Source organism: Pleurodeles waltl, chromosome 3_1 (genome assembly GCF_031143425.1).
Source record: "Pleurodeles waltl isolate 20211129_DDA chromosome 3_1, aPleWal1.hap1.20221129, whole genome shotgun sequence".
NCBI classification, from domain to species: domain Eukaryota; kingdom Metazoa; phylum Chordata; class Amphibia; order Caudata; family Salamandridae; genus Pleurodeles; species Pleurodeles waltl.
This window is the reverse complement of record NC_090440.1, coordinates 45,337,453-45,352,115: the sequence shown is the minus strand read 5'-3', so window position 1 is coordinate 45,352,115 and position 14,663 is coordinate 45,337,453.

The following is a 14,663-nucleotide window of genomic DNA, read 5'->3' as shown; positions in this document are numbered from 1 at the left end:
CCTCTGCACTTCCCTCTTCGGCTTCTGCCAAGGATCGACCGCTGACTGCTCCAGGACGCTTGCAAAACTGCAACAAAGTAGCAAGACGACTACCAGCAACCTTGTAGCGCCTCATCCTGCTGGCTTTCTCGACTGTTTCCTGGTGGTGCATGTTCTGAGGGCTGTCTGCCTTCACCCTGCACTGGAAGCCAAGAAGAAATCTCCCATGGGTCGACGGAATCTTCCCGCTGATAACGCAGGCACCAAAAGACTGCATCACCGGTCCTCTGGGTCCCCTCTCATTCTGACGAGCGTGGACCCTGGAACACAGGAGCTGGATCCAAGTGACTCCCACAGTCCAGTGATCCTTCAGTCCAAGTTTGGTGGAGGTAAGTCCTTGCCTCCCCACTCCAGACAGCAAACCTGTGTACTGCGTGATTTGCAGGTGCTCCGGCTTCTGTGCACTTCTCCAAGGATTCCTTTGTGCACAGCCTCGCCTGGGTCCCCAGCACTCCGTCCTGCAGTACTCAACCCTCTGAGTTGGACTCCGACGTCGTGGGACCCTCTATTTGTGACTCCGAGTTCACAGAACTTCCAAGTGCCTGCTCCGGTACTTCTGCGGGTGCTGCCTGCTTCTGTGGGGCCTCTCTGAGTTGCTGATCGCCCCCCTCTGTCTCCTCCTCCAAGGGGCGACATCCTGGTCCTTCCTTGTCCCCAGCAGCACCCAAAAACCTCTACCGCAACCCTTGCAGCTGTTTGCAGTATTTCTCCGTGGAAACACTTCTGCAACATCCAGCACGCCGTGGGTCATCTTCCATCCAAAGGAGAAGTTCCTAGCCCTTTTCGTTGTTGCAGAATCTTCGGCTTCTTCTACCCTCAGGCAGTCCTTTTGCACCTTCCTGGGCTCCTGCCTCCCTGGACACTATTGCGACTCTTGGACTTGGTCCCCTTGCCTTGCAGGTCCTCACATCCAGGAATCCGTCTTCAGTGTTTTGCTGGTGCTAGTGGTTCTGGCAGAATCCCCCTATCATGACTATTGTGTCTTTCTGGGGTAGTATGGTAACTTCACTCCTAGTTTTCAGGGTCTTGGGGTGGGGTATCTTGGACACCCTGACTGTTTTCTTACAGTCCCAGCAACCCTCTACAAGCTCCCATAGGTCTGGGGTCCATTCGTGATTCGCATTCCACTTTTGGAGTATATGGTTTGTGTTGCCCCAAGACCTATGTTCACCTATTGCATCCTATTGTGATTCTACGTAGTTTGCACTACTTTTCTTACTGTTACTTACCTGTTTTGGGTGTGTATACATATAACTTGTGTATATTACTTACCTTCTAAGTGAGAGTATTCTCTGAGATACTTTTGGCATATTGTCATAAAAATAAAGTACCTTTATTTTTAGTAACTCTGAGTATTGTGTTTTCTTATGATATTGTGCTATATGATATGAGTGGTATAGTAGGAGCTTTGCATGTCTCCTAGTTCAGCCTAAGATGCTTTGCCATAGCTACCTTCAATCAGCCTAAGCTGCTAGAAACACCTCTATTCTACTAATAAGGGATAACTGGACCTGGCACAGGGTGTAAGTACCACAAGATACCCGCTATAAGCCAGGCCAGTCTCCTATAAAAGTGAACAATACAGAACAGTGTCAAATGGACACAATCTTTTTTGCTATGAAATACCAGCTTTCAGATAAACAAAGCCAATATCAAAAGGAATTTACAACAGCATTGGCAGGAGACAGGAACTGATAGAGTGGAATATGCCCTGTGTTCACACCTGACTCTAAACACTAAAGTAATTATAAAGTAAAAACACTGACACTGAAGGGAACTACCTTGTGTGCAGATGTGCTCATTGTGAAAGAGCAAAATGAAGTCACTCAAAGGTAAGTTAACCAGTAGTTGAAGTAGGCTTGACCCATTGTCTCATCCTTTTGCTATTTCGGTGGAAGGAAAATGTGAATGACACAACAACAGACCAATTCAATTCAATTTAATTCAAATAAGCTTTATTCAACAGAAGTTTGCCATAAAAGCGTACATACAGAAAACTAATGCAATACATTAACCATAAACCAAACCTATAGAAAAAGCATTAAGACTTGGGTAAAAAAGGCTGGTTTTGAGACAAAATAAAACTGTAAAATACAGGGGTCTTGTAATTAAGAACTGTACAAAAGTATTAAAAGAAAGCTAAAATAAATATATATATATATATATATATATATATATATATATATATATATATATATATAATTTGTTCTGAATAATATTATGAAAATACAAGGAATAAAACAGTAAAAATGATTAAGATCTCCCAGCAGGTTGCATATGGCAATAGTTATGGAATTTTGTTTCTCAGTCACTAGCGAAATGTATTATTATTCTGTGTCTGATGATAGCCCGTAGGAATTTGGACATGATGTTACAGATGCATATGGTTGGCAAAGACTGTAGAAACGCATAAGCTGGTCGACATTGTCTCAAGTTCATGGATCTCAGTAATGGCAGCAATAATATCTTTCTTGGCGAGTTTTACAATGAACAGAATAGAATCCTATGGAAAGAACTTTGCTCGGTTGCCGTGGCACACGGGCATGTGGCCATAGGCCACGACCAGTCGTTTATGGTAGGAAAACTCACCAAGTGATGGAAAAGATCTAGCCTAAACCTGGTCAAAACAAATCTGTGCTGATCGCTGCTCACCTCCTTTAGATATAATTGCATCCCAGGTGAGGTTAAGGTCAGCTGATTTTTAAGAACACTTGGCTTAAGCAGTTCAGCGGTTAGACTTAGTTCCTCTAAATGTGACAAGCAGTCTTTCTTTAGATTTTTTCTTGTGACAGCTTGTAGTGTTTCTGGTTTATAGTAGTAGTCTGAGTGCCCTAGATCACTCATACATTTTTTTATGTAGCCCAGCCATTTTACTTTTCCTGCATTAGAGTATCTAAGGCAATCCAGTATAATCTCTTGGTTCAGCTTGGTATACTCAGAAGTCCATATCTTATGCCATAGCAAGATCGGTTGGGTTTTAACTAGGTTTAAAATTAGCGGGACCCCTAATTCCGGGTGGCATACATGTGATGAACTACTCTGAGGGAGAGAAAGAAGATACTTCAGGAAGGCGTTCTCTATCAACTGCAGGGAGACATTGTTTACATGTCCCCAAAGGCCTGCCCCATACTTGGCTGTTTGGCCTTGTACACTGTTAGTATCTCCCTAGGGTGTTTCCTACCAACCTTGCAAGCAAAGTTGCGTAAGGCTGCAATCGTTTTCTGGAAGTGTAGCCCTCTGGTTCTAATTGCCATTTGCCACATCTCTTTTACATCAAACATGATCCCCAGGTTGAAAAAGGACGTAACGTAATCAATTCTGGTGTCTTTTGTCATAAGACACGGAGTTTTCGGTAACACTTTCCTGTACCTTATAGCAAATGTCTTGCCTTTGTTAACTAATAGCCCCAGTTCCTCCATATAGGACGCAAAACATGTTATTGACTGTTGCAGTGCAAGGGGGGTTTGGGCCACAAGGACCGCATCATCCGCATATAGAATGGCGGGGACAGGCCGGGAGCCTATTTGAGGCAGGTTGTTACAATTGGCTGATAATACGTTACCCAGACTATTAATGTATAGGGAAAAGAGAAAGGGTGCCAGAACACACCCATGCCTTATACCCCTCTGTATTCCAAATGGCAGGGTACATTCGCCTTTTAGTCCGTGCTGCACTCTGGCGCTGCACCATGATATGTTTCCCTAAGAAATTGGATGATCGGTAGGCCCACCCCCATGTTTCCTATGATGGCCCACAGTTTGCTATGAATTACACAGTCAAAGGCAGCGGTTAGATCAACAAAAACTAGGTACAATCTCCCTTGTTTGATGATGGTGTATTTCTCAATCAACATGCTTAGGTTTAGACTCTGTTCAACAGTACCTACTCCCTCCCAGAACCTGTACTGTAAGTCCGATAAGGCATTCTTGTCCTGGGCCCATTCCTGTAGTCTGTTCGAGATAACGTGGCCTTCCACTTTTAGCATTGCATCTAAGAGAGAGATAGGATGGTAGCAGGTTGGACTGTGTCTATCTCCCTTTTTGAAAATTAGGACAATAATTGATTCCCTCCAGGATTTCAGTAGGCCAACTTGACAACACGCATGCAAGACTTTAGTAAGCAGTTGCCCCCAGAGGGTCGTGTTGGCTTTAAACAGATCTCCAGGGATGGAGTCCGGGCCCGGCGCCTTGCTGGCTTTGCTAGCTTCCAGGACAGCAATGATCTCATCCAAGGTAAATGCCAACTTGATAGGGAAGGTAACGGGGACAAAAGAATCGCTATCTGACTCCGCATCTATTGTCAGCCCTGACCTGTTAGTAGGATTGGAATAAATATTGGAAAAGTGACTAATCCAGTCTCCCTCACTAATGGCTATTTCAAGGCGTGGAGCGGTATCTGGCTGGAGGTAGGGTGAATTAATTACCCGCCAAAAAGCTGCAGGGTCTTTGCTCGTGCTTGCTTCATGCAGTTTGTCCCATAGATCTTCTTTTAAAACTTTTCCTCTGCATTAAAACATGCTTGTAGTTATTCCTAGCCACCCTGACTTCGTTTACACAGTGTGGTCATTTTTGTAGGGCTAGTTTCAGCGTTCTATGGGCCTTATGTTCATCCAACCACCCTCTCATCCTGTTGTTGCTGCTGTCCCTACCTGTAGTTACTAGTCCCTCCTTAACATCCCCAGCAGTCTTTTGGAAGCTTTCAATTATATCCTCGGGGTCAGAGTCCAGGTCTAGACATCATTGAAAAGGCTGCATACAACCACAGACCAACTTTTTTAGAAACTCATGGGGATCAATCTTTGACCAGCGCAAGGTGTACCCGTTGAGTCTGTTAATGTCCATAGCACCCACCCTACAATAGTTAGGAAATGGTGCTTGGGATAAAAAAATCTCTTCGTGCTGTATCCAAGTCTATGCTCAGGGGGTAATGGTCACTGCATGCAATTGTGTGGGTAATAAGATTTCCAGCCCTTGTGGCGTGTCTGTTTGTGACCAATATGTAATCTATCACTGAGTTTTTCCCATGCCCACCGAGTGTAGGTGTAAATGGAATTGGTGGGCAGCAAATCTCATTACAGAATGCAAGGTCAATATGGAATATAAGCGCATTCAATTGTTCCCCACAGGTAGAGTGTGTGAAGTGTGAGTGCCCAGCGTTCCCCTTTCGCTTAAACCGCAGACCTTTTCTGAAGCCCTAGTGCAAACTTCGGTATTGAAATCTCCCCCCCATAGAAATACCAAGTCCTGGAATTTTTTATTCCTGAGAGCTTCGATATCCATTTTTAGTAGGGTGGAAGCTGTTTTTAACTCAGCTTTCGGGATGTTGTTATAGAAGTTTATTTAAGGCCAACACCTGTTTTGCTGATGTTTCAACGATGTGATGGTAAGATTGCAGAGCCAGCATAGTTATACTAGCTGCTCTCAGGGTGTTTGAAACATAAGTGCAGATCCCCCCTTTGCTCTCCCAGAGTTAAATGGTTCTGCCGGGGTATGATAGGTTCTGAAACCATTTAGGTGGATTGGGTTTACTGCCCATGTTTCTTGTACACAGACTACAGTGAAGCTATTAACAAAATCACACCAGTCTGCTATTTCAAACTTAGATAGTAGACCTGCCACATTCCAGAATGCTATCCTTGTTTTCCCCTCAGGATCGGTACGTTTCTGAATTGATATATTGGGTCTGTCCGGGGGGAGGGGGGGTTAGAATCAGCAGTAGGAGAGGCAGTCGAGCCAGGATTAGTTATGTCGCATGGAAGGAATAGTATATCAGCAGGGATGTCGGGTGGTGCACTAAGTCAGTCATTCTTATCTAGACTAGAAGAAATGTCTGCTAAAAGGTTGGTGAGCCCAGCCCTTCCACTCAGGAAGGATTGCTTGTGGGGGACTGGGATACTTAATCTGAATGTCTGAGTACCCTGGGGCACTAGTCCTTACATCTAAGGCCACCAGGTTATCAACCAAGCTTCTATCCCTAAGTGTCAGCTTAATTGTATCAAGGCAGGTAACCGGATCTGGCCTTCTAACTGCATCAATTATGTCCTTGTGTATTATGGAGTAACAGCCCCTCACATGACGGATCCAGTGGATCGCCTTGTTTCTCACAGAATCTCCCCCTTCCCTGTGAGCTGTAAGGTGTAATTTGGGGGACATTAACCATTAGGACCGTATTGTTAGAATTAACAACGTCCAACGTAATTTGGAACTTTATCTTTCATTAATCTAGCCAATGATGGTGAAGACTTGGTTTGTCCATCCTATTTACGTATTTGTATGTTGGGGCCTGGCAAGAATTCTTGAACCCGCTGCCTGATGTAGGATGACCAGTGCCGGGCACCCAGTTGACAGCAACTGGGTGAAGGGCACAGTTGTAAATTTTCTTACCAGAGTTCGAAGGCAATTTGATCGGAAGTGTTGAGGACCCTGGGGGATTCAGCGGGGTGCTACAGTTGTGATTCCTGCTGGGTGTCACGTCTGCGGGTGTTAGCTGTTTGACCATTATAATTAAGGATTTAACCATAAAGCAGTCTGGGATATGTAGTCCCACTTGGAAGTCTCTAGTGCGTCCCGTGCTGTGGTGTGCCCCCACGCACTTTATAGCGCTCAATGGTCTGGTCAAGTGGGTGCAGGAGCAGAGGAAAATGGCCGCCTCCTGGGGCACAAAGCAATGTGGGATATGTAGTCCCAGTTCGAAGTCTCTAGTGTGTCCAATTAATGAAGAGAGATGGCTGAAAGACCCTTTAAGTAAGTATATTATACATATCATTTTGGTAAAGTCAAAAGGTCTTTGCTAACGTCGGACCTGAAAATGGGTAAGTGAGAAATTAACATAAACTATGTACAACAAAGTTACTTGAGCACAGTCATTCTTCCGCAGCTTTCCATGTTCTCCACTGTAAAGATATCTGAGATAACCATTTTAAAATGTATATTGTAAACATGTAAATATATGATCTCCAGAACATATTTTCATTTAGAGAAAATATTCAGGAGTTTCAGGAGTGTGACTACCTTATGTTTTTATAAGTGTCCTGAAGAGGCATCTTATCTGTGTAAGCACTATACAAAATTAAAAATAAACTTAATTTTGTTACAGATATAAATGTGTAACAATAGCTTCAAACATTGTTTTACCTTTTCTAAATCACATGCATATGTTCCTAATACTAAGGGCTTGTGGAGTTTCTGAATGACTCCAAATTTTAACATTTTAAGACAAAGGGGAGATAAGCATTCTTGGTGCATTTAAACAGAGGGGGTTTCAACAAGTAAAACAAATGTTCTGCAGTGAATGCTCTGATTCTCGGGTGGTAAGGATCTCACAAGTGAAAGATGTCTCGAAGCCTTCACTGTCTCCAGCACCTTCCTGCACCCTTAACATAGCCGGATCACCATATTTCACACTGTTCTTTCTGAATGCAAGCACCCAGAAGTACACAATGGTTGCACAGGTCCAACTTGTAAACAACTATGTTAAATGTTCTGTCCTGTCCCTTGGACAGATACTGTAAATTATTGGTGGGGCACAGGCCCTCACAACATGGTACCTATTGGCAAGGTACACAATTCTGGAGTATCTTCTGTAAGAACACATTCTGATGGTGTGTCAAACTACATCTATAAAAGATAATGTCATTTCAGTGTCTTCATATACAGAAGGAATTGTTGAACCTCGTTTATTGGAAGTAAAAGTACCATTGGCTAAAATGTAGAACCTTGTGTGTCTCAGAACCAAAATGCCCCTTCCTCTTTACCTTATATGGTCAAGCCCATGGAGTACCTGCCGACACAACGCTTTGAGGCCTACATCTGATGAAAAAAACATTTTGACCCTATAGGGTATTTTTTATGGGGCGATCAGATCAACTCTCACGTCACAGTATTCAAGGTTTTTACTGGTTTTGGCAATTTAATGTGACCCTCAGAATAGTCTGCTATGCACATACTAATTTCAAATGCACATTTTGTCTTCATAGTCTCTTGTCAAAATATTTTAACTTCTGAATGCTGTTATGTTTAAAGTTTGCCAAGGAAGTTGGGCGAAGTTTCCTTAATTCGTCCAATTACTGCAAAGTTTGACATCTCTGGCACCACTTCCCTGCAGTCAATTGTTCACCACCAAAGGGTGGGATGTCAGGCTGCAGACATTGATGGTCCAGTTTTCCTGCTACCAAACAGGGTGTTGTATAACCTTGGACACTGGTCAGGTCTACAAGGTTTGCCTTTCCCACCCACGGGTGCCTGGACTGTGTTCAGTGCACCATTAGGCAGAGAAATCCAGGTTCTTCTAGTCCCACACAACCCCACTGAGCATACCTGCTAGTGTGGTGTCCATGCTTTCTGGGTTACTAATAGTTCTGTAAAGGGGTCACAGATGCAGTGGTAATAGCACAATTTTGTTTGTTCAAATAGCACATTCAAGCATTTCACTAAGAAAATACGTAATATGTGTTTAAACGTGCTTATTTCAACAGTCACGTGCTGTTACTCAATATATGAATAATACCCTCACATAATATGGTTAAAAAAGCGCTCATGCATGTTGAATAATGTGAACAGTTTTAACATCATTACAATGTCCCTAGCAGCCTAACACCCTAAGCACTACTTCTAAGTGCTATGCTATGAGAGCATGGAGTAGCTAACTTGCATCAAGAGTTTTGAGAATCTCTGCATGCTGCGTAGCTGTTCACAGCAGACCAGCTGTGGTTATCAGGCTTTAGCCAGAAGAGAGTGTTCACTCAGAAGAACAACAAACAGCAACTGGGCTAAGATCCTCTCTGTATTGGGTCTCAGCATAAAAAGGGATGCTGCAGCAATCTGATAGGACTTCTTGTGTGAACCTGGTGTGAAGGCCTCTCTAATTCAGTGGTCAATTCAAGGGGCTTATATAGGGTTGATGTGAGAAATTGGGCTGCTGGTTGGCTGGGCTGTGAGCCTGGGTAAAGCAACAGACACAATCCCTTGCAGGGTGAACCACAAAAAGTCCCTAAATTAACCTATGCTTAACCCTGGACAGCTTGGCACAAAAAGGGCTTAACTTAGAGACAATGTGTGAAGTATTTATGCAGCACATAAATAGTAATAAAGTGAAAACACAACACAAGAAAAATGCCAAACCAATTTAGGAAAATAGAGTATGTTTTAATAAATTATTTGACATCAAAATGACAAAAATCCCATAAATAGAATTAGAGTTATGCATTTTAAAGTTTAAGGTTCAAAATAGCGCCTAAAAGTCAAAAGCGCCAACCGCAGACATCTGATCGCACTAGACTGGGGAAAGTGAAATATTAAGACCAAACACAATGGAGTGCAATTCTGATATAAGAAGTGGATTGGGCCTGGTCAGCGCTTCCATTCAGACTTATATTTTGAAGAGATAGTGTCTGAGAAGGTAGACGTTCAGTGAAGCAAGGCTGCAGGAGTGTCCAAGGAGGAAGCTTTGTCATCAGATAGCCATGGAGTGAAGCAGAAGTGAAGATTTTTACCTTCATACTTAGTTGTCAAGATGGAAGCCGAAAATCTCCAGCGGAACAAAATAGAGGGCTATAGCTGAAGACATTTCTACAAGGTCAGATACCCCTTTAGGTAAGGACCGCTGAAAATGATTTGCTGCTACGTAGAAGAACATAGCGGGAGAAGCCATGAAATCAATCAGACCGGCGATGCACCTCGATCAGATAGGTGAGTAGGATGGTCCTGGTCTGCTCCTGGATCTCAGAACACTTTTTTGTCCACATTTTGTGTGTTTTCAGTTTTGGAAAATGGCTATCTGGGCACTTGTAGCACCACAACCAAGGGTCCAGGAGTGGATGGTATCTCTTGGGAGGATAAGGAGGCTAGGTACAGGTATGGGTCCAAGAAGGTGGGAGCCTGCTATGTCCCTGTGGTTCTGAACAGGGGGGCAGCTAAACTAGCCCTTGGAGTCACTTCTGAAGTCCTGGGTGCAGGTGAAGGTGCAGGGCTCCACAGCAGGGCTGGCCTCTGAGGGTTCAAGACAGGCTGCAGGCAGCAAAGCAGTCCTTACAGACACAGCAGCAGTCTGGCAGAGTGCACAGCAGGTCACAGCAGCAGACAGTCCTCTGAGAGTCCTTCCGCAGGTCCAGTAGTGAACTGAGGAGTGGATCTGAGAGCTCTACTTTTATACATAGTACCCTGCTGCTAGAAGATAGGAGAGGTTTCCGGAAAGGTTTTTTGAACTTTTGGGAGTTTCCTACCTCCCCTCCCCTGGCTCTAAGCTGGCTGCCCTGACAATACAGGGTCACTAGGCCTATTGTGAGGAGACAGGACACAGCTTATTCAGACACAAGTGGGGCTGTGCTCAGTTCTGGCTCCCCATCTTGCCAGTTGCTGGCCATTTCAGGCTCTGCCAAGCCCACTATTGTGTGGCTGTCTTGGAGGAATTCACAGAGTCCTAACTGTCAGCTACACCCAGTCACGTGACCCAAGACAGGCTGCAGGCACAAAGGGCTAAGGGCAGGAAAATGCCAACTTTCTAAAAGTGGCATTTTCAAAATTGCAGTGGTAAAAAGGGTTTATCATTACCATTTACATAGGTACCAACTATGACATATCTGCTGCCTCTCATTTAGTAATTACTGCTCATTAAATGTAATAAGGAATTCCCAAAGTTATCCTATGGTAAGGGCAGGCCTCACAATAGTGAAAAATGAATGTCGGAGTTTTGCACTACCAGGACATATAGAACTTATAAAAGTACATGTCCTACCTTTCAATTAAACAACACCCTGTCCCATTGGCTACCTAAAGCCTACCTTAGGGGTGAGATATACATAATGAAAGGCAAGTTTAAGGCTTGTTAAGGGGTTTTAAATGCCAAGTCGACATGACAGTGGGGCATGCATTCAGACTGCAATGCCAGGCCTGGAACATGTTTTGAAGTGCTATTTCAGTAGGTGGCACAATAAGTGTTGCAGGCCCACTAGTAGCATTTGATTTACAGGCCCTGGGTATATGACATACCACTCTACAAGGGACTTACAAGTAAATTAACTGTGCCAATCAGGTATATGCCAATCAAACCATGTTTAGGGCAGTGAGCGCAATCACTTTAACACTGGTTAGCAGTGGTAAAGTGCACAGGGTCCTAAGGCCGACAGAAGCAAAACTCCAGGAACATGGAGGCAAGCAAGCAAAATGTTTGGAGGAAGACCACCCTAAGGCTGACAGGTCTAACAGTTGACCACTGATTTTAGCCTACAGTGGGGGACTTTCCATTAATCCAAGACATGACTGTTATTAACCATCATGATGAAAATACATCAACTCAGACTATGTTTATTTTACACATTCACTGTCAAATCTTGAAACATCGATATCATGTAGCTTGTAGCAGACCTGTTCCACCTATGTGTTAGCAAGGTCATTGTTTAGATGAAGTGACACTTTCACAAGTTCTTAGAAGATAATGTCATGCGGAGTGTGGACCAGAGGAAGACATGCTAAAATAGCATGCTTAAATTGGAGTCTAGCTGTGGGAGCTTACACCATTGCCAGCTTGCACATCTGAGTATGACGTAATTGAATGTGTATGACATCATTTTAACAATTTTAGGAATTCTTTTAGGTATGAACAACCTAAATAAAACTAATGAAAGCTAATTATTATCTATGCTCTTAAGATGACAATGTAAAACTTCATATCTATGCTAAACAAAAAAATCAGAGTAAATTAATAGATGTATCAAAAACAGCATTTGATGCATTAAGCTTTACATGAATACTTACTTTCAAGCCTTGAATGTTTCAAGCAGTAATATAAAGCATTGTGTCATGTTAGAATACATTATCACATCAGTACATCAGCTAAGAAGAGGTACAATTTCATAACTAAATAGACCAGGTATAATATAAAAAAAATTGCATCTTAGGAAAAAATGGAAATGAAAAATAAATAATCAGTATATTGCTCTTCTTTGCAAGAGGATTCATGACAGTCTTTTACACTTTATACTATATTCTTCTCCATTTTCACGATCAGATCAGGGAACAACCGTTTCTAGTTGTTGATTGAAGATGTTAAAATGTTTCAACAGTACCAGGATCACAGGTAGCATAGTGATAGTTATTCAATTGATAGCTCAAGTGACATCAGTGGTGCAAGCCAGTCCTCAGGCAGCCTTTTGAAGGCAAAGACAGTCCATCATAGAGAGCATTTCACGGCATGGGCAGGCTGACAATGCTTCTAGTGTGACTATAATGGATGTTGGATCTTCTCCCCATCTAGGAAAGCTACTGTCCTCTCAGGTCCAGTTGTAGTTCCAGGATTTCAGTGGTATGCTTCATACACCAAAAGACGGGGTCTTGCATGTAGAGCCTTAATTTTGTGATAACACAAGATCCAGCTCTCATTGAATTCAGAAAAACAATTATGTCCACTGTAGTGTTCTAAGGTTTCTCTTCACTTTTGCTCAGCTGGATACATAAATTCCATGTTGTTCAGGAATGCAATACTGGATCAGGGGGAAGATGACAGCACCACAGATTATTATTAGAGGAATGGTGGGGAATCCTCCAAAAAGACTTGGGACCAAGGAGTGAAAAAAGGATGGAAAAAGTCTGAACACAGCTTTAAATCAAATCACCAGACTGGATCTAATGTTCTGCCCTGGACTCCTAGAGGTAGGTGTTAAAAACTGCAGTACTTGTTACTCTGATGGTTACTAATGACAGCGAGGAAGCACGTTTCAGAAATTTACTTGTGAATGCAGCCAACAATGACTGAGAAGAAACTACTAGAGAATAAATTAGAAGGCTAACTGTACCAAAATGCAATGGGGCCATTTAAAAATGTCAACACCTATGAAACATCTAATTGCATGCAAAAAATTCTCAAACATATTTCTGGTTTTACCTTTGACAGAAAGAAGCCTGTTGGCAGGAGGCCAATGGCAACAGGCACAGTTCATACCACATAAATACAGACTGTAAGTGTTTAGTAACAATTTGTTTAGTGATGTGTGCTATATAGCTCAAATAAACACCACTCACTAGACCATTTGCCGTAGTTGATACATTTGTTGACTTTATTCTGTTGGCTGGCCATCCACTGAGCTGGCTTAGATCCTATTTCCTGGTCATCTACTGATCTGGCTCAATTCTTCTTATTTGGTGGAACACTGAGTTGGCTGAGATCCTATTGGCTGGCCATCCACTGAAGTGGCTTAAATCATATTGCCTGGTCATCCACTGACTTGGCTCAGATCCTATTGGCTGGTCATCCACTGAGCTGATTCAGATCCTATTGGCTGGCCATCCAGTGACTTGTTTCAGGTCTTATTAGTTGGCCATTTACTGAGTTGGCTCAGATCCTATTGGCTAGTTATCAACTGAGCTGGCAAAAATCCTGCCCTACTGGACGCTCATATTGAGGTCAAGATGGGTGAATGAGTACGTCAAGCTAGCTGTGAACCAACTCATGGTTCCTCCTTCTGCCCCTGCATGTTTTTTAGAATATTGGTACAGACTCTGATTGATATCAAACACCGCTGCTTGCATTACCACCTAAACACATATGATACTCAGAAATGCAGTCCTCAAGACAAGGACAATGAAGTCTAGGCACACTATTACTGAGATTGAAGAGCCTTCTCTACTTGTTAGAGGTGTGCCCATCATAGGGTGTAGCTCAACTATCTTTCAGTCCATAGCTCAACAGCCAAGATGCTCTGTTGGGCCACCAACCTATCCCTATCAGTTGTGTCACAGACATGGGCCATCAGTCTTGGTCCAAGCACATACAGTGAATGACTCTGGGAGATGGTCAAAAAGGTTGTATCACGTGACAACAAATATGTTTGTGGAAGCAGTCAACTGAGGTGTGTAAAACTAAAACTTTGAACCATTGTGGGCATTCAAGTGTCTTTGCTTTCAATAGCATTGGTCCCTTACATGCTGACTGTAGCAGGTCGTTGTTTTGTGAAGTACGTAAGATCTATCAGTATGCTGCAGTTTCTAGAAAACGTGTGCTGGGGTCATTCTGAACCTACAACACTGACAATACACTGAGCTGCTTCTGATGACTTCTCTCAGTGTAAATGCAAGCTAGAGCTGGAGCTTAGACCCTGGTAATGGGTTGTTGTACTACAGTACTGAAGCTGTAGAATTGACTCCACGATATTGAGTACCAATATATTTTCAAGATAACTAGATGTAGAGCTAAGAATAGTAAATTTATACTTGCCTATGTAAACTGCATCATTTGTAAAAGAATAAGTGCTGGTGCTCAAAATATGCTTATCCAGCACCATCAAAGGCCAGGGTGCTGAGTACTAAAGCTGAATAGTCTTGATTCCACCTCAAGACTCTTTAATCCACCGCCAGGGTCTGCCAGACCCTTTATCTCATAATTCTGAATTCATTTTATACCCCCGCTGCAGAATATGTAGTAGCTATTCTGTTGTCTTTGAGCTTTGACTGATCCTACCATCAAGGCAATGTGATCCCAGGGTTATCCCACCTGCACTTTTCTTGTTGACTGTATCTGGGGTGATTTTGTTGTCTGTAGTCATTCTTAAGTTGTTCGTGTTGTGTGTTGTCTTCTAGTGTTCCTGGCGGGTGTTCAAGTATTTTGACCAGAGCCCAGTGCCCTCTGTGAGTTGT